This window comes from Moschus berezovskii, chromosome 3 (genome assembly GCF_049115385.1).
Source record: "Moschus berezovskii isolate FMDL1 chromosome 3, NW_MosBer_1.0, whole genome shotgun sequence".
In the NCBI taxonomy this organism is placed as follows: domain Eukaryota; kingdom Metazoa; phylum Chordata; class Mammalia; order Artiodactyla; family Moschidae; genus Moschus; species Moschus berezovskii.
In genome coordinates, this window is record NC_142462.1 from 35,736,361 (window position 1) to 35,757,936 (window position 21,576).

Sequence of the window (21,576 nt, forward strand, 5' to 3'; positions counted from 1 at the left end):
AGGTTATTATAGTACTAAAGTAATTAAGTCACAGTACTCATGAGGTTTCAGAGATGAAGTATTTCATATCCTACTGATGAAATTGCAATTATTACAGTATTTGAGCATTTACCACTTTGACAATTAGAGGCTGTTACAAGTTGAGCTTATGGCTCCTCACTGTGATGAGACTTCATGCACTGAGAGGAATCCTAACAATTTATATTTGTAGTTTTATATTCTTTTTGTCAAAGACCCCTTTCCCCAAGTTATATAAATTTTCATGCCTCACAAAATAGAGTCTGTCCTTGGGGAAAGTACATGTGTGTGCATGGTGAGTCGCTTCAGTCACATCCTACTCTTTGCAACCCTATGGACTGTAGTCCGCCAGGCTTCTCTGTCCATGGAATTCTCCAGGCGTGAATACTGGAGTGGGTTGCCATGCCCTCCTCCAGGGGATCATCCCAACCCAGGGATTTGAACCCGCATCTCTTATGTCTCCTGCATTGGCAGGAGGATTCTTTACCACTAGCACCACCTGGGAAGCCCACCTTGGGGAATATACACCAATGATTAAAATAGTTATTTTAATCCTTCTAAATAATTGGTATTTTCCCTAAGAAAGTAATTCAAAAGTAAGAGGGATATCTATGTTTATAAAATTCTCTATCATAGCATTATATACAATAGAAAAATAAACTGAAAATGACCCAAATGTTCTTTAATAGATGAATAATTAAGTATATTATAAGCTATGAACTTAGAGCATAATGTCCTCTTTTAGCAAAATAGTTGCAGAACCGCTAACATGAGAAATAGTATTTAAGTGTGTCAAGTGAAAAGGCTCATCTTGAAAGTTCATATAAACTATGATTGAAAGTATAAAAATGTACATATTACAGATACAAACTGAAAAGAAATTTGGAGAAGTGAAAAAAACAGTTACATCAAGGTGATTGTTATAAGGTGCAACTTAGTCTTCAATTATTTTTATTGCCATTTCTCTTCTAATTTGCATCCCATTATAGCCACTGATGCAAGTTCTCTAAGGAATCAGCTTCTGAGGTTTTATGAACTATCTTGTAAAAGATGCAGCTAAACTAAGGAAGTTACTGTAATGTCAAAAACTAGGGAAAGCAGGCCAGGTTGTGGAGGCCCACTTCTCACTTCTTGCAAAATGTGACGTGGAAAAATAAACGTGTCATTAAGAAGGTAAGCTCAGACTCTTGGGGAAGTTTGACTTCTTTCTATTCCCTTTTTGTCTCATGAACAGCAAAGTAAAACCATCAGGAGAACCATCATGTTCTCCATCCCTGTATCTATCATCTTTACACAATAGGGATGTGTCTGCACACACAAATACATACTCACACACACACAGTTTCAAGTAGATATATTTAAATAAAACATTGACTATTGTAACATAATCATTTCTTTGGATACTGTGGAGTGGTAGAATAGAAAGAGGGAGACCTGGAGGCTAGTTCTGGGTTTGTGACCAGCTGGTTACATGACCCACAGTGACTCATCGCTTGCTGAGAGTCTCGTGTCTCCATCATATAATGAGAGGATCTTCATAATGTGACCACCAAGATCTGATGAGATCTGATCTGATCCTGTCACCATCATTTGACTGTTCACAAATGACATGGAATCCATTTTAAAACCAGGGAATTTAGGAAGTCATGGTGCGCTGAGGGGTTTTATCTTTCTTTTATATCATAACCTTAGGTCATAGCATTTTAGATGATAAAATTTTAGGTGATAGAGTGGCAGAGGCAAGGAACCCAACTTTTTTTCTCTTCTCCAAACTTAGAAAATAGTACAACCAAGTGATGCCCCCTTCTATGTTCTTTCTTTTTAGTTTTCCTTAGAGTTAAACACAAGGGGAAGCATTTTAATCTGTTTCCATGGCAGAGGAATAAAGAGCCTCTTAGTAGGCCTCATTCCTTTTACTGTACCCTTAAAAGCTCACACCTGAGTCACTCAGGTGCTGGCTGAAAGCCAGCTCAACCTCTGGGCTCTGCTGGCTGAGGTCCAGCAGAAAACTAAGAAAACAAGACCATGTCAGGAATTTTATTTCCACACAAAACATCATTTTGCTGTATTCACAAACAACAAAGAAAATCTGCCTTTTAGACATGTTCTCATAATGTGAATTTAAAATTGCCCATCACATAGTTTCCATTAAAAGCCATGCCAATCTTAGAAGAGGGTATATGAACCATTCACAGCACCCCAATTCTAGCCTTATCCCTAAATCAATTCCAATAAGTGGGCAGCTTTTAAAAGTAAAGCATTTTATTCTAGCCTGTTATCAAAATAGTCTTTATAGCGTGATGGCTTAGCACTGCTTTCTTGGTTTTTACTCCTGGTAAAGATAAGATATGACCATACATGTAATTTCCTTATATTTCTGTAAAACTGTAATCAGGAAACTTGCTCATTATGTTTCATATAAAGCCATGTATGGCTAATTATTCTCCAATTTGGGGGATAGAAAAAGTTTCTTCCTCCGAATTTTAATCTTTTCTCTTATTTAAAGACTAGTTTCTGTATACAAGACAGCAAAAGACACATAGTTGTATAGAACAGTCTTTGGGACTCTGTGGGAGAGGGTGAGGGTGGGATGATTTGGGAGAATGGCATTGAAACAGGTATATTATCATATGTGAAACGAATCGCCAGTTCAGGGTCGATGCATGTTACAGGATGCTCGGGGCTGGTATGCGGGGATGACCCAGAGGGAGGATAAGGGGAGGAGGGAGGTGGTAGGGGGGTTCAGGAAGGGGAACTCCTGTACACCCGGGGTAGATTCATGTCAATGTATGGCAAAACCAACCAATATAATATTGTAAAATAATTAGCCTCCAATAAAAAAAAAAAAAGACTAGTTTCATCTACCTCGTGAATCTAGAGTCTGTTATACAGAGTGAAATCAGAAAGAGAAAAACAAATATTGTATATTAATGCATATATATGGAATCTAGAAAATAGTACTATTTGCAGGACAGAAATAGAGATTTAGACATAAAGAGCAGACTTATGGCCCAGTGGGGGAAAGAGAGGGTGGGATGAATTGAGAGAGCAGCAGTGAAATATGTACATTACCATATGTAAAATAGATAGCTAATGGGAAGCTCTGTATAATGCAGAGAGCTCAGCCTGGTGCTCTGTGTCCACCTCGAGGGGTGGGATGGGGTGGGAGTGGGAGGGAGGGGACATCTGTATGCCTATGACTGATTTATGTTGATGCATGGCAGAAACCAACACAACATTATAAAGCAATTATCCTCCAATTAAAAGTATTAAAAAAAAAAGATTTTTTTTTTTGCCTCATGCTTTGGGCTTAACCTTAGCTAGGGAAGATTAGACTGAGATTTTGTACATTAAAATAGATTCTCATATTCCTGATATTTTTGTTTAATATAATTAATCTCTTCACCAAACCTACTATGCTGCTGCTGCTGCTAAGTTGCTTCAGTCGTGTCCGACTCTGTGAGACCCCATAGACGGCAGCCCACCAGGCTCCCCAATCCCTGGGATTCTCCAGGCGAGAACACTGGAGTGGGTTGCCATTGCCTTCTCCACAACCTACTATATCTTGCCATTATTTTATAAGACTTAACTTTGATTGTTAATGGTTTTCAATTTTACTATGTATGTATACTTTGTCATGTGGTACTTTAAATCACATTGAGGAAAGGTAGTGTATAAATATATAACAATGTATGATATAGAAAACATATCTTTAGAAATGAAAGGACCTTAGCAATAACTGAATGTTTTCAAACATAATTCTCTCATGTATAGAGGAAAAATTCCTGAAAACAAAATATTGTACAAAACATAAAGAAATAAGTTTTGGAAAGTAATAAAAGAAAAACTCATCTGGTTGACAAGTAAGGGGAGAATAGCCCACAACCCTCACCTTGCTAGCCACCACTTTCATTGCAGTGGGAGCTCTGAAATCACTCCATAGAACTTCTAGTTCCCATGATATATATCTGAAAAGTATCAATCAAATTCAGTTGTCATCTTTTATAAATATGGAAACTGTTGCTGTTTATCTAACAACACTTACAGAGGTGGTAATATGGTCCACATCGGTTCTCAGGTTCTGTGAATGCCAAATGATTATGTTTGTCACAACAGAAAGTTTAATCCCAATATGAGCTTTACATTAAAATTGTGGTATTTGAAAAGGATTGAATAATTTTTAATTTTGTTAAAAATTAAAAGAGAGTCTAAGATTTTCTTAACAAGACAGCAATCATTATTTTCTTTTTTGCTCCTCCTAGACCCTCCCAGGGGGAAGACAGGCAATCTGTTCTTTCCAGGTTTGCTTTCAATTGGTTCTGCGCCTTGCCTATTTCCTATGTGAAACTAACATGTAAATTTTTTGACCCTCTTGAGTAAAAATCATGTGGCTCTGCATTTTTTTGTGTATTAAATAAGCAGAACTAAGATAAAAATTCTGTGGAATCTTAATGACAACTTATTTTTCTTGGACATTTCAAAATGTTGAGCTGACTCTGATTTTTCACATAATATATATCAAATTCTTTTGCCTGCTAGTAAATCTGTACATGTCCTTGTGTTCCCACTATCAATAAACTGAGGACTGAAAAAACTTGAGAGCATGGTTTATTTCACAAATGCCTCCAGACAAAAACTAAGAAAGTAGAATGTAATTGTATGATGTACAAAGATTTCAGACAAACTTTATCTTGTAAAGTTTTAAAAAGCCATATTTGAAAAATGAAGTTTAAAGTCATTATTCTTCACACTCAACTTCAGATGAAACAGAAAAGTTTAAAACAAATTTTTATCATCTAAATAGTAGACTTAACATTTTGGTTTTTAGGAGAAATGCTTCCAAAGCTATCATTTATTGTTTGCTTTCATCCTTAAAATATATAGGATTCCTTTGTCCACTAGAATATATATGTGATTTCATTTATAGAAATATTTATTTAATAAAAGCCATTTCAACAAGGGTCATAAGATGAAAATAGCACTCTCTAGTGATGAAACCCTGAAACACCAAAGTCATGAGGCAGACTGCCTTCCAGTTACTAGACTGACTTATCCAGGTAGAGAAAGAAAGAAGAGGTTCTGAAGTCTGGGTATTACCAAAGAAACCTCATGAAGACTACATACATCTGGATGCCCAGAAGAACACAGGATACCTGGGGCATGAAGGAAAGTGGTGGGAAGAGAAGCAAACTGTTGCCAAAAAGATATTAGATCAAAGCAGTGCCTGATCCCCTTTCATGAGTGATGGAAAAAACCTGGTACTAATTAAACTAGTGCCTGGGTAAAGTCCCAGGGACTTTTCTGAACCAGAATTAAGCATTGGATCCAAAGGCAACATGGGAGATCGAGAGGGATAAAGAGCCAAGTGTATCCAGACAGTTTCAGGGTGTAAACAATGAACAAAGCTGTACAGCCAAAGAATCAATTTAATGGATGCTGGTCTCTTAGTGGGTGGAGGGGATGAAAAGAAATCAACTGCCCAAGGTAAACACTGAAGGCTTATTTGGACAAGTGAACATTCTGTCCAGGCTCCACCCTTTGATAATTCAATAATGATTTGATAAGCTCCTGAAGTCTGCCCCTGGTCCAAGCTTCCACTCTGGAGTTCTCAATACAGATCTCAGCCTCAATTTTAATCTCTTCATTTCCATTCTAATGAAGCAATGTTTTTATAAAGGTTACCAATTTATAAGTCAAATTATATTTATATTATCCAAATAATTAGAAGAATAAATCCCATACCTCCCAAGCAGCCTTGATATAGAACAAATCCTTCAAGGATGAGACAAAATAGGATTGAAAAATAATAATCTGAATCACCAAAACAATGAACAAGTTCATGAAAAAGATCTATATGAATCCTTTGTCAATAGAAGCATGATGCTGAGACTGTGCAGGGAGAGGCTTTTCTAAATTATTAAAGATTACAAAATACTTTTAAAAATGCAAAGCCTTTTATAAATACTAGATCCCATTTGAGTTATTATTCTCCTGGCAGTAAAATGGAGGAGAGTAATAATTGTAATTTGAATTTATGGAGGGCCTATCATCTCAGACACTTGTGCTTTTTATCTTAGCAGAAAAAGTAAGCAGAGTACTAGCTCCTTTTGCAGATAAGAAATTGAGACACAGACAGATTATGTGGTTGATACAATAATCGCACAAAAAAGCTAGAAGTAGAAGAGAAAAATTGTTAGCTACAAAGGTAGAAATGTGGTCCACAGATAAAGAGTTGGTAGATTTGACTTTATCCTGCTTCAGTTCAGTTCAGTCGCTCAGCTGTGTCCGACTCTTTGTGACCCCATGAATCATAGCACGCCAGGCCTCCTTGTTCACAAAAAAAGCACCATCCCAGACAAAACTATCAGGGCAAAGAGGATTTACACATTTAAGGGACTTGAGAGTATATGGCGGAGAAGGTGGCAGCAGCTCAACCCAGGACATACCACTGAAGTTACAGGTAAAGGGCTTGGCCTGCCTTGCCCTGCCTTGCCCAGCACAATGGACACTCTGGCACCCTCTCGACCTGTGTTCTAGCACTATCCTCCCCACCACACCCTCCAACAACATGAAGATCATTGCATAAACATGAAGAAATAATCACTGAGAACCATGCTCTAAAATAAGGATTAGAATGAGGGGATAAGAATCCACTTGCAATTCTTATCACCTGCTTTTAATAAAAAATATATTTTATTTCAAAATAATTTTGTTTATATTGAAAAGCTTAGATTTTAAAATGAATAAAATTAGTGTTCTATAAAACTAATCAATAAGAAATTTGTGAATTAAACATATTTTCATAAAAGAAAAAGTTCTTTTGAACAGTTTTAAAGCAACTGTGAGTTAACTATTGCTGTTGTTGTTTAGTCCCTAAGTCATGTCCAACTCCTTTGCAACTCCTGCCAAGTTCCTCTGTCCATGGAATTTCCCACGCAAGAATACTGGAGTGGGTTGCCATTTTCTTCTTCAGGGGATCTTCCTGACTCAGGGATTGAAACCATATCTCCAGCATTGCATGTGAATTCTTTACCACTGAGCCACTAGGGAAGCCCAAGTAAACTATGTGCATGTGTGCTCAGTCATGTCTGATTCTTTGGGATCCCATGAACTGTAGCCCGCTAGGCTCATCACATCATGGAATTTTCCAGGAAATAATACCAGAGTTGGTTGCCATTTCTTATTCCAGAGGATCTTCCCGGACCAGCAATCAAACCTGCAGCTCTTTCTCCTCCTACATTGGCAGGGAGATTCTTTAACACTTGCACCACCTTGGAAATCCCTATTATTCTACAATTATTAGCAAGATAGAGAATAAAGAGAAACAAGTGGCTATATCATTCTATATGCATCCTCACACACACACGCTCATTAAAAGATTTCTAGAAACAGAGAGCTACAGATCAACATAAAAATGTCTCTTTCAGAAACAACCACTACTAAGTTATATTTCAAAATAATAAGAATAAAATCTGAAGAAAATAATGACACCCACGAAAAAAAAACAGGTCACTGAGAGACTTCTGGTATCAACATTCTCAACCAACTTACCGATCATATAACAACAAATCCTAAAAGAGAAAGTAAATTGCTGTCAAACCTCAACAAGCAAGAGAGCATAGTTTAAGAACAGGGAATTTCAACTTCAGTAAACAGTCAAACTCAACTCAAGGCAAGAGAGATCAAGCAATGTAATTAGACAAAAGGGGAGCCAAAGCAATGCTTTCAACCATCAGTACCTCATTTACTCTTTGCTTGAATCAAGAGAAATATCCTCATAGTTAGGCTCCCAAGATATCCCATGCCACCCAAGACTGGAAACATGAGTGTTATCTAATATTGGAAGTTTATAAAAGTCAGGAAATATTTTCATGACTATCCATGCTTTTAGGCAGAGTGGACACTCAGTGAGAACACCAGGTACTGTATGCTGACCAGCATCCATTCTGATAAGTCAGCATCGGTGCCATAGCCATTGCTGAGTGTTTTCCATATTACCCAGTACCCAGGAAAGTGTCAACCTAAACCAACCCAGATAGTTGTTCATCTTTCTTTTATAAAGTCTTCAAATAACTGGGTATTATTTGGCAGGATAAATTTCTGTTTTTATGTTTCTTTATTTAAAGGCATATATTGTAAAGGGAAAGAAGTTACACTATATCATCTGAATTTAAGAGTTAAACATAAAGATGACCTTAACTGGTGCTGGTAAGGCTTCCCATGTGGCTCAGCTGGTAAAGAATCTGCTCGCAATACGGGAGACCTGGGTTCGATCCCTGAGTTGGGAAGATCCCCTGGAGAAGGGAAAGACTACCCACTGCAGTATTTTGGCCTGGAGAATCCCATGGGACTGCAAAGAGCTGGACACAACAGGTTAGACCCAGACGAAGGGGTACACAGTCCATAGCAGTAACAACAGAGAGGGATGAAAGAAATAGCTGGGATCAGGAGATACAAGAGTAGGAGAAACGAGAGACAATGTGATACAATGTGAGCCCCATCGTATCATGAAGTGTTTATGAAATGAACTCAAGTTCGAGCCATCTGGATTCATATTTTCTCCAATAAAACAGTTACATGCTCACACCATTAGATGTTTAGTCTCTGTGGACGTGAGTTTGAATGAACTCCAGGAGTTGGTGATGGACAGGGAGGCCTGGCGTGCTGTGATTCATGGGGTCGTGGAGAGTCGGACACTGAGCGACTGAACTGAACTGAACAGTTTTATTATGAATTTTGTATATTTATTTTGTAAAAACAATAGAAAGTAAACCTGGTCTTAAAACAATCTAAGCATAACTAAGTCACTGAGTAGTTTCTTAGAGAACCATACAAAAGTGAAGGGGAAATACTAGTTAAGTGTAGTTACTTAGTACTTCACTATTGCTACTAATGGAGAAGGAAATGGCAACCCACTACAGAATTCTTGCCTGGAGAATCCCATGGACAGAGGAGCCTGGTGGACTACAGTCCGTGGGGTCACAAGGAGTCGAACACAACTGAGTAGCTAACAAAACACAACACCATTGCTACTAAAATATTCCCCATTCATTAAAACAGTCTTTTAGTTGAATCTACATCTATATGAATAAATTTTATAGATTGTAAAACAGGCTGTATTAGAAACTAGAAATGCCAGCAAATTTGGAAAACTCAGCAGTGGCCACAGGACTGGAAAAGGCTGGTTTTCATTCTAATACCTAAGAAAGGCAATGCCAAAGAATCCTAAAACTACCACACAATTGCACTCGTCTCACATGCTAGCAACGTAATGTTCAAAATTTTCCAAGCCAGGCTTCAACAATACATGAACCGTGAACTTTCAGATGTTCAAACTGGATTTATAAAAGGCAGAGGAACCAGAGATCAAATTGCCAACATCTGTTGGAACACTGAAAAAGCAAGAGAGTTCCATAAAAACTTCTACTTCTGCTTTATTGACTATGCCAAAGCCTTTGACTGTGTGGATCACAATAAACTCTGGAAACTTCTTAAAGAAATGGGAATACCAGACCGCCTAACCTGCCTCCTGAGAAATCTGTATGCAGGTCAGGAAGAAACATTTAGAACTGGACATAGAACAACAGATTGGTTCCAAAAAAGAAAGGAGTACCTCAAGGTCACCCTGCTTATTTAACTTATATGCAGAGTACATCATGAGAAATGCTGGGATGGATGAAGCACAAGCTGGAATCAAGATTGCCGGGAGAAATATCAATAACCTCAGATATGCAGATGACATGACCCTTATGGCAGAAAGTGAAGAATAACTAAAGAGCTTCTTGATGAAAGTGAAAGAGGAGAGTGAAAAATTTGGCTTAAAACTCAACATTTAGAAAATGAAGATCATGGCATCTGGTCCCTTCATTTCATGGCAAAGAGATGGGGAAACAATGGAAACAGTGAGCGACTTTATATTATGGGGCTCCAAAATCACTGCAGATGGTGACTGAAGTCATAAAATTAAAGGTCACTTGATTCCTGGAAGGAAAGCTATGACCAACCTAGACAGCATATTAAAAAGCAGAGACATTACTTTACCAACAATGGTCCATCTAGTCAAGGCTATGGTTTTTCCAGTAGTCATGTATGGACGTGAGAGTTGGACTATAAAGAAAGCTGAGCACCGAAGAATTGATGCTTTTGAAGAAGACTCTTGAGAGTCCCTTGGACTGCAAGGAGATCCAATCAGTCCATCCTAAAGGAAATCAGTCCTGAATATTCATTGGAAGGACTGATGCTAAAGCTGAAACTCCAATACTTTGGCCACCTGATGTGAAGAGCTGACTCATTGGAAAAGACCCTGATGCTGAGAAAGATTGAAGGCAGGAAGAGAAGGGGGTAACAGGATGAGGTGGTTGGATGACATCACTAACTCAATGGACACAAGTTTGAGTAAACTCCAGGAGTTGGTGATGGACAGGGAAGGCTGGTGTGCTGCAATCCATGGGTTCGCAAAGAGTCTGACACAATTGAACGACTGAACTGAACTGAACTGACCGAGAAACTAGAAATAAGACTTGTTCCCCACCAATCCAGTAACACTGAGATGAGCAAATCTTCCTTCCCTCAGAGATTTCTAGATTTTAGGATATCCCCCATTGCATTTTGAAAGTAGAGTGAAACTGATTTTTTTATCTTCTTGTCTTGACGGTCAACCAGTGTGGTTTAGAGGAAAGAAGAGGGGACCTGCAATTGAAGAACTTCAAGATTCTAAACCTCTTTGATTCTAGATTTTCATATTTATTAAATGGGAACAATAACTATAACTTCCCCCCTATGTTTTGTGAGAATTAAATGGTTTGATGTCTGTGATAGGGACCAAAAATTCTGTGATTTGGGGAATATTCTATATCTGCTTTGTCAAATCACATAATCAATAGTTACTTGTAGCTATTGAACATTTGAAATAAGGCTAATGCAAATGAGAAACTAAAATTTTCATTTTAGCTAATTTTAATTAACCTAAATTTTCATTAGCTTAATTAATTTAAATTTAAATTCTAAAAGACACATTACCATACTGAATTCAGTTCAGTTCAGTCGCTCAGTCATGTCCAACTCTCCATGACCCCATGAACTGCAGCATGCCAGGCCTCCCTGTTCATCACCAACTCCCGGAGTTCACCCAAACTCACGTGCATGGAGTCAGTGATGCAATCCAGCCATCTCATCCTCTGTTGTCCCCTTCTCCTCCTGCCCCCAATCCTTCCCAGCATCGGGTCTTTTCCAATGAGTCAGCCCTTCACATCAGGTGGCCAGAGTATTGGAGTTTCAGCTTCAACATCAGTCCTTCCAATGAACACCCAGGACTGATCTTTAGGATGGACTGGTTGGATCTCCTTGAAGTCCAAGGGACTCTCAAGAGTCTTCTAGAAATACTCTCTATACTCTGTCTACAGTAGTTTTAAATTCAGTTATTTTTACTGCAAGTTAATTACTCTGTTCTGGAAATTCACAGATATATTGTCTTTGTTTAAGAATGAGAGTTTCCTTACATATAGGCAAAGATATACATGTAGCCATTTTAAACAATTTGTGAGATGAATCAGAATGCAATTGTATTTTTGTCCACCGCTTTCCTTTTAAAAATGTATTCACTGGGGGGAGTTTTTCCCAATACCACTGACGAAAATTCCCCAGTTGGCCCCATGTATCTTTTGGTTACTCTGAGATTTAACGAAAATCCTGTGGTTATGTAAAGTTGCAAAATACGGTTTTGATTCATGAATTAGAATGCCCCATCCAATATTTCCATCAGCATACCAACAATTTGGTGTAAGACCGATCTCCCTGCTCTCATGCCCAGAAGTCTACAGGCTTCTGGGGAGGGAGTGCTGTGCGCACCTTCTCCTTTTCTACCTCACTTCCTGTCACCCAACTTGAAAGCTCCTGTTACTGAAGCCTCCAAAACTGGAGAAAAGGGAAGAAAAAGGAGAAATAGAACATTTTTCCTCTATTAGTGCGATTGAAAGTTGGCTCTGGCTCTGCAGTGTTTATTACTGACACTGTGTATGGGGGTGAGCGTGTGCACATGTTCATGAGTGAGCTTTGGGGAATCCTCAGAAGCTTATGACTGTATCATCTGTGAACTGAGCAATGCATCTAATTCTTCTGTTAGTGATGTCCCCCTCAGCTCTGGTTTTCTAGAGGAAAACACATTCAGATTTCCAGGAGTATAGAGCAAAGCCTCTTCCTCTAAGTTTGAGATAAAAAAGACCATCCCTCACTTCTACCTCTCCACACTGGGTTAGCTCTTCAAAAATCACTCTCATAAAATCCTCTCAGTGTTTTATTCCCCTTTATTTTTCCTTTTAACCTGGAGGTGGCTGAGGAGTCAATACTTGTGAAAATATTCCCAACTTGGGATTTTAGTCAGAAAACAGTTATCTTAGAATCTTGGCCACATTTTCCAATTTAACTTCCTTGACCACTGTTGCTCTGTTAATTGTAGTCAAAGACTATAAATTACATAAAAATCGACAATATGAGTCCAATAAAAATATTTGGCATATCCATAGCCATTGTGGGAAAAAATAATGTGGTCTTCTCATATGCAGTGATATGGGTCAATCACTGAAATATATTAAGTGAAAAAAGGAAAGGCAGTAGACATTCCATATGTTTACAGTGTTTCTTACTGGAAAGAGTTGCAAAAAACTGAAAGCTGCCATGTTGTACTTATGAGGAGAGAATTCGCAGATGAAAAATCTGAAACCTGGAGTTTCAGCTAACATATTATTTGCATTTTCTTATTGTGGCAAGAGTTACTTTACAGTTTTTCTTTAATATCTTTGTAAATATATTTATATACATAGTAAGGCCTCTATTCATTGCTTATTTTTTAAAGTTTTTCTATTTGGCGCAAAGTCTCCAACATGTTTTTTCAGCCCTGACATTCTGACACAGCTGTGTCTATATAAAAGTGAAATGCCCTTCCCAAAAAACTAACCAGGTCATTTACAAATAAGATTTAGAAACTTGAGTGAAACACCATGGGCTGAATAAATGAGTCTATATTTTTCCATGAGTAAGTGAGCTGTAACATATTTTTTTTTTTGCACATGATAATACAGAAAAATAGGCTGGATTACAGGCAGAACATAAAAATACATCCATACTGTATGCTTGCAATCTACATGTAAATCCTGAGGAGTTAACCTTTACAACTAGAATACAATGTTCAAATATTGATATTCAAAAACAAATAATGTTTTTACTGAATTATCAGTTTATTAAAACCAGCCAAAAAGAGAATGGTTTAGTAAGCAGAGATTGTTCACTTTGCTTGAGACTTGCTATTTTTCAAGTAGCAAAGGGTAAAGAGGCTTCTCCTAGCACTCTAGTTTGAGGATTGATAATTATATTTATGTATAGGTATTGATGAGAAAGTTTCAGAAAATTAAAAAGTTTGATATATGAAATGATATGTCAATTAATAAAATTTATCTCTTTTGAACATTAAAAAATTGGAAGAGAAACACACCTAAAGTTTTACTCTGATAAATTTTCATAAGGTCAAAACTGGCTACTTTCTAGTATCTCCTATCATGGTCCGCCTCTTCTCACCACACACTCCAGCCTCTGTTAGGCTTTCCTATCCTTTGCAGCTCCCACCTTATTTCTTACAAAGCATTATCAACTGCATACACATGCTTATCATGCCCTCAATCTTTGTATCCCCAGGACTAAGTAAAGCTCAGGTTGAATTAATGCTTGTGTGCTCAGTCGCTTCAGTCATGTCCAACTCCGATGCTGTAGACTGTCACCTGCCAGGCTCCTCTGTCCATGGGATTCTTCAGGCAAAAATGCTGGAGTGGTTGCCACGCCCTCCTCCAGGGGACCTTCCTGACCAGGGATTGAACCCTGTCCCTTATGTCTCCTGCATTGGCAGGCGGGGTTTTACCACTAGAGCCACCTGGGAAGCCCACTGAATTAATGTTTACTGAAAAAATAAATGAATAATGCCACTCACCCCACAGTGGCTCACACTGATTTCTCGCTGCCTTCAGAATAAAGTGCACAATTCTTAGGCTGATATTTGAAAATGCTTCATAATTATAAGCAATCTATCATTCCAATCTCATCTCCTTCATCTTTTGCCCCCAATTCCCCAAATACTACATCACCAACCACTTACCTATGGGGAGACACGGGGTCTTTTTTGTTCACCGCTGTGTCCCACAGTTTAGGTCAGTGTCTCACACACAACAGATGTTCAGAAATTATTTGTTGAGTCAGTTCAGTTCAGTTCAGTTCAATTCAGTCGCTCAGTCGCGTCCGACTCTCCGCGACTCCATGAATCACAGAACGCCAGGCCTCCCTGTCCATCACCAACTCCCGGAGATCACTCAAACTCATGTCCATCGAGTCGGTGATGCCATCCAGCCATCTCATTCTGTCGTCCCCATCTCCTCCCACCCTCAATGGCTGGATAAATTAACTTTACCAAATATATTTTGTACTTTCCATTCCTTCTATTTTATAAGTAGCTACTCCCTTTGTTTTTGCCTCTTTAACTTCCTGTCTCTAATTTCCAAGGCCTGGTAAAGTTTGATCATTTCCAGAATCATTTCCAGGTTTCCTAGGCAAAATTAAATTCTCTCCATACAAATATAGACTTATTTGACACTTCTCATCACTTCATTATGCTCTTTTGATCTTATTAGATAGTGGCTAGATTCTAAACTTTTGGAAGTTTAGGACTATGATACTTTGATGTCTCTTTATCCAGTCTGTTGTTCCCACCTACCTTTTATCACTTGTCTTAGCTGGAATAGTCTGAGTAGATACAAATTCCAGCACCTCTTACTATTGACATGGTATTTCTGTGAATCAGTTTCTTTATCTCTAAAAATGGCAGAACATCATTATCTTAACCCTAAAATTAATTAAGTTATATATTTTAATTAAGGGACTTAAGACAGTATTTGGTACTGGTATTGTTATTATTATTAATACAAAAGTGAAAAGGCTAGCTTAAAACTCAACATTCAAAAAACAAAGATGATGGCATCTGGTCCCATCTTCATTGCAAATAGATGGGGAAAAAGTGGAAACAGTGGCAGATTTAATTTTCTTGGACTCGAAAGTCACTGTGATCAGTGACTGCAGCCATGAAATTAAGACTTGTTCCTTGGAAGGAAAGTTATGACAAACCTAGACAGAGTATTAAAAAGCAGATACATCACTTGGCCGACAAAGGTCCAATAGTCATATGCAGATGTGAGAGTTGGACCATAAAAAAGGCTGAGCACCAAAGAATTGATGCTTTCAAATCGTGGTGCTGGAGAAGACTCTTGGGAGTCCCTTGGACAGCAAGGAGATCAAACCAGTCAATCCTAAAGGAACTCAACCCTGAATATTCATTGGAAGGACTGATGCTGAAGCTGAAACTTCAATACTTTGGCCACCTGTTTCAAAGAACTGACTCACTGGAAGAGACCCTGATGCTGGTAAAGATTGAAGGCACAAGGAGAAGGGGGTGGCAGAGGAAGAGATGGTTAGATAGCACCACTGATTCAATGGACATGAATTTGAGCAAACTGTGGGAGATAGTGAAGGCCAGGGAAGCCTTCTGTGTATGGAGTCACAAAGAGTCGGGCACGACTTAGTGACTGAGCAACAATATCTACTAAATAGAAAATCCAGTTGCTCTCTCACACCATAGGTTGAGAAACAAGGAAGTTGATTTAAGATCAAAATTTGCACTATATTTTAGAGATTACAATGCTACAAACATATCTGAGTCTCCAAGATGCCACAAGTATCTGGTTTTCAGTTACATCTGGAGAGATTATTTATTTAGAGCATTTAAGATAAATAAGTGTCTTGAGATTAGGAAGAAACAGGAATTCTCCTTCATTGTGTATGAACAAAATATGGGATAAATATTTTAGAAGGCAATTCATCAGTGTCTCATAAATTTGAAGATATACATGACTGCTGCTACTGCTGCTGCTAAGTCACTTCAGTCGTGTCCGACTCTGTGTGACCCCATAGATGGAAGCCCACCAGGCTCCCCCTTCCCTGGGATTCTCCAGGCAAGAACTATGGTTCAGCAAATCTATGAAATATTCACTATTATAAATCTTACATGTGTATACAACTGGCATGTATAAGAATACTATTTATAATTCTACTTATGATAGCAAAATACCATGCTGCTATGAAAACTAATAAGTTGTGCTACAAAAATCAATACGGATTATCCTCAAAAGTATGAGATTAAAAGAAGAGAGCAAGTTACAGTTGAACACTGTATACTCTAGGGTTTATATGAAATCTTTCAACTTTAAAACAAGTTTATAAAATATTTATGGATATGTCCACATGGCAGTAGAAACAGTAAAATATAAAAATAAATGTAGATAAAAGAATAAAAGCATACAATAGAGAGAAAATCTACAAAGACTGAAAAGCAGTGACTGCTGAGGTAGCGAAAGGAGAAAGAACCAGGTAGAGCAGTTGATTTTTTTTAAATTACTAAATTTTTTTTTTTTTTGGGCTAGGCTGGAAGGTGAGTGTGCAAAGCTTTATGATATCTGTCTATTTTTAAATGGAAATCTACTAGTATTGTATTTTATAGGAAAACTTCCAAATTGAGTGCTCTTCCCAATGGAAACAGAAGACGTAAAAACTCCCCTCTACCATTCCTGGAAAGTAAACCTAGTGGTCAGCCTCCTGGCTAGAGATGATGTTTCTGTTTTTTCCCAGGAAGGCTCCTAAAAAGAAGCGTCATCACTGAACAAGGTGGTGACTACAGTAATCAAGAGAGAAACCCTAAGACAAAACAAAGTTCTAGAAGCAGTCAATCTAGTTTTCTTTCCCCATTCCATCCCTCGATACCTGGAGACTCTCTTTCCTCAGCATGCCTCTGTGAGTGAGGCAGGAGGAAGAACAGAACTGTCTCACTTCACTGAAAGACGTGCTTGCTTGCTGTCTCTGTTTCTCTGACCAATTCTGATGGCTCTCCAGAATTCCAGTTCCACACGATTAACAATGCAGTTTCCCTTTCCACTGAAAGGTCAGCTTAGCTCCAATTTCAAATCACCTGAAGCACATTTCCCCCACAAGAACTAGCTCCCTCTTTTTTGCTTCAGTATTACTGTTATTCTCTCAGGCTCAAGCTTAAAAACACAAAAGCATTTTGACTGTTATCATTTATTATTAAATTATTATTGTTATTGTTTTGTTATTGAATTCCCATCCTCCTCTTCCATTTTCATTCCCAGCACCTGTTATTTATTCCAGACACTACGAACTCCCCTTCCTCTGGGACTCTGGGTATGTATTTCTTCCATGTTCAGGGTAGTCATTCCACTTTGTTTTTGACCAACTCATATTCAAGTTTTCAAATTTATTTTTTTTCTGTCCTCTAATTATTACAGTTCAAGCAAAGATTTATGGAAACTTCTTTAATCTCATGATCCTGAGCATCATATACTCTAAGCAGTAGGAATGAACCAACAGTGAGGCCAGGAATGACTTGAGTGACTGACGAATTAGCACTTTCTGCCTTTAGCTATTTATGAGTACATTCCTCTGCTAGTAGAATAGGATCCCCTCGAGGGCTATGCCTCAGTCACTCTAACCCCAAAGCCCAGCCCAGTGGGAGGACATTGTAGGAATGTTAGAAGTAATTGTTAAGTGACTAAATGGCATGTCCTAGAGAGAGTAGCGGAGAAGGCAATGGCAAGCCACTCCAATACTATTGCCTAGAAAATCCCATGGATGGAGGAGTCTGGTAGGCTGTAGTCCATGGGGTCGCTAAGGGTCGGACACGACTGAGCGACTTCACTTTCACTTTTTACTTTCACACATTGGAGAAGGAAATGGCAACCCACTCCAGTGTTCTTGCCTGGAGAATCCCAGGGACGGGGGAGCCTGGTGGGCTTCCGTCTATGGGGTCGCACAGAGTCGGACACGACTGAAGTGACTTAGCAGCAGCAGCAGCAGAGAGAGTAGACTATAGATGACATTCAACAGCAAAATAATGCCCTTTTAGATAGTATACTATATTTATCAACTGATTCTGCAGCTTTCCTTCTCCTTTGTTTTCACTCTAATCCTACCGTGGACTTCCTGACATAGTTCCTGAGAAAGTTTACATTTAAATGATATATCCCATGTAAAACTTTACACACTTGTCACAAATACCAGTTACTATCACCTTCAGTTATCACCAAATACCATAGAAGACACATAGTTTTAATGGACAGCTAGGCATTGGTGTAGTCTTTCAAGAGAAGATTTTCCAAAAATTCAACAATGACATACTTTCACTGTATGTTATTAAATTTAAAAATCAATTTAATTTCAAATTGCCTTTTGTCCTCCAAATTAGCTAATACATTTTAAGACAGGATGGTGTTTAACAGATCCTGTCTTAATAGTCTTTATTGTCTCTAAGAAAGACACATAAAATTATCTGTTTATAAATTAGCTCCAGGGAAGGTGAGAACAGCAAAATAAATAAAACATTTAAGCTGTTTCTAAAGTTTTCAAGTAAGTTGTAACCAAACTATGACTTCACAATTCCTGTATTATGTACAGTAACAATGAAATCTCACTATTATGAATTAATCACATAATTAAGTTATGGAGGATAGAAAAGGATTCCACAAAAGTAGTGATGACTTTAAGAATAGAGCAAAATTGCATTATCCTCTCTGCTAATTATTACTATGTAAAAACCAGAGATTAACACAGGTGATCCAATATCAACCCTAAAATTAGACCCACTGAAAATGGATTTAGACATATTTTAAGGAGTCAGAGATACTTTCATAAATAAGAGGCACCAGAATTGTCACTACACACTCCTTGTTCTGTTTTTTTTTTCAATTGTGGTAAAAACACATAATGTAAAATTTACCATCTTAACCATTTGTAAGTGCAGAGCACCGTACGGTTAAGTATATTTACATTATTGTGCAATCAATCTTTAGAACATTTTCAAATTGCAAAACTGAAACTCGTTAGCTACTAAATATTTCCTATTTCCCCTTCTCCCTAGTCCCCGGCAACCACTATTCTACTTTCTGTTTCTATGAATTTGACTACTCTTAATACCTCATATAAGTGGAATCCTACAATAAATTATCCCTTTAATCTGTTTTTGAAGCTGAATTGAAACTTCATTATGAAGAAAGTCCACCCTCCAGTAGCTATTGTCTAGGCATCTATTCAGCATAACGCACAACACTCATTTATACTATTAATCCAGTGAGGTAGGTTTTATACCTACCTTACAAGTGTGGAAATGGGGGCTCCACAAGGTGAAATATTGTGCCAAAGTTCACACATCTAATAAGAAGTGGGGCCATTGAATCTAACTTGAACTGACTTTAACACCCACAGTCTTTTCAACACAGCTGTTGCCTTTTGAAATATTTAAAAGTTTCAAAGGATCTCAACCATCCACATACTTGAAGTGAGTCAAAGTGGGGTTCCGTTGCTGTTGTTGTTGACCCCTGACTTTGTAGCATATCTTATCGTTCTTTTCATAAATTATTTCATCCTATGCCATGTCTCAGGTATTAGTTTATTTTATGTGTTAAAATTTATTCTAAACCATGTCCCAGAAACACACAGAGTATCAACTACCTTCTCTTTTTCTTTCCCAAGGAGGCCTTGGGAAGGAAGAAATATTTACTTTATTCAGTTGTTCTGGAAATGACACAATTTCCTATTTGCACCATTTATCAATAGTGAAAAGAATTAATTTTTAAAAGCAGCACTTACAATTGCAGAAATGAACCCCAGTCTCTTCAGTTCAGGAACATTATTTGGTAGAGTGAATGGAAGTCTTTCTACCCAAAACCAAGGACTCCTTACAGATGTGCCTTGCTCTGTATGTGGCGCCTGAACAATTACTTACTGAGCCATCTGGGACTAGGAGTCCTTGTGATATGACTCCAGGCTGCTCAACCGGAAACCCTAAAAGGGAGAAGAACTACAATACCCACAATTCAAATTTCTCACCTGAAACCGGGAGAAGAGGGTGCAGCTTTGCTCTGGGAAGGTGGAAAAGCAAAGCAAAAAGTGAACATGTATGTATTGAGTGGGTATATCTAAGAATAATTTATAAATATGAAATTATTTCTATAAAAGGAAACAAAAAAAGGTTTGATGTTTGCCAACAAGGAGGTGCCCTCACTTTTGGAACAAATGAAAAAGACTTTATGCAAACAAATCCTCATTCAGCTGTGCAACCTGCCATACCAGATTCTCTTTCAGTGATTCAGGGCAGAGGATGCCTCATTACCTTGTGCAACAGGTAAATGAGAACTTCCCAGGTATATCCTGAAAGCCTCTAGTTAATCCTGCATCAGCATTGTGATTGTCACTCACAGGTGCTAAAGGATATAATAGAAACATTTTACCCTTCAATTTCTAAATGCCCTGGATTACTTTAAATGTGATTTTAAAATGTGAACAAGATGAAACTTGTTGATATTTTCTATCATTTTCCTTTCCATTACCTGATTTTGTGTTTTCCTTCTGTGCATTCCAACATTACTTCTGATTGTTCAAAACTCAAAAATAAGAAAATTGGAAGGAAAAATAGAAATTTTAAAACTTGGGTAAAATTAAGGGTGCAATAATTGTTTCACTTCTTTGCAACACTGGAAAAGTATTCAGTTCAGTTCAGTTCAGTTCAGTCGCTCAGTCGTGTCCGACTCTCCGCGACCCCATGAATCACAGCACGCCAGGCCTCCCTGTCCATCACCAACTCCCGGAGTACACTCAAACTCATGTCCACAGAGTCGGTGATGCCATCCAGCCATCTCATTCTCGGTCGTCCCCTTCTCCTCCCGCCCCCAACCTTTCCCAGCATCAGAGTCTTTTCCAGTGAGTCAGCTCGTCGCATGAGGTGGCCAAAGTATTGCAGTTTCAGCTTTAGCATCAGTCCCTCCAATGAACATCCAGGATTGATCTCCTTTAGAATGGACTGGTTGGATCTCCTTGCAGTATAAGGGACTCTCAAGAGTCTTCTCCAACACCACAGTTCAAAAGCATCGATTCTTCGGCGATCAGCTTTCTTCACAGTCCAGCTCTCACATCCATACATGACCACGGGAAAAACCATTGCCTTGACTAGACGGACCTTGGTTGGCAAAGTAATGTCTCTGCTTTTTAATATACTATCAAGGTTGGTCATAACTTTCCTTCCAAGGAGTAAGCGTCTTTTAATTTCATGGCTGCAATCAGCATCTGCAGTGATTTTGGAGCCCAAAAAAATAAAGTCTGACACTGTTTCCACTGTTTTTCCATCTATTTCCCATGAAGTGATGGGACCAGATGCCATGATCTTTGTTTTCTGAATGTTGAGCTTCAAGCCAACCTTTTCACTCTCCTCTTTCACTTTCCTCAAGAGGCTTTTGAGTTCCTCTTCACTTTCTGCCATAAGGGTAGTGTCATCTGCATATCTGAGGTTATTGATATTTCTCCTGGCAATCTTGATTCCAGCTTGTGCTTCTTCCAGCCCAGCGTTCCTCATGATGTACTCTGCATATAAGTTAAATAAGCAGGGTGACAATATACAACCTTGAC

General features: G+C 38.3%; 1 protein-coding gene across 4 annotated transcripts in view; it reads right to left on the reverse strand.

Annotated features, from left to right (window-relative positions):
• Positions 1-19,909, reverse strand: part of MACC1 (MET transcriptional regulator MACC1) — an 89,815-nt gene extending 69,906 nt beyond the window's left edge. For all 4 annotated transcript variants that reach the window (XM_055420551.2, XM_055420553.2, XM_055420549.2 and 1 more), the window contains exon 1: positions 19,765-19,909. The gene's annotated coding sequence lies outside the window, so the exon portion shown is untranslated. The remainder of the gene's footprint in view (positions 1-19,764) is intronic.
• Positions 19,910-21,576: the final 1,667 nt, after the last annotated feature.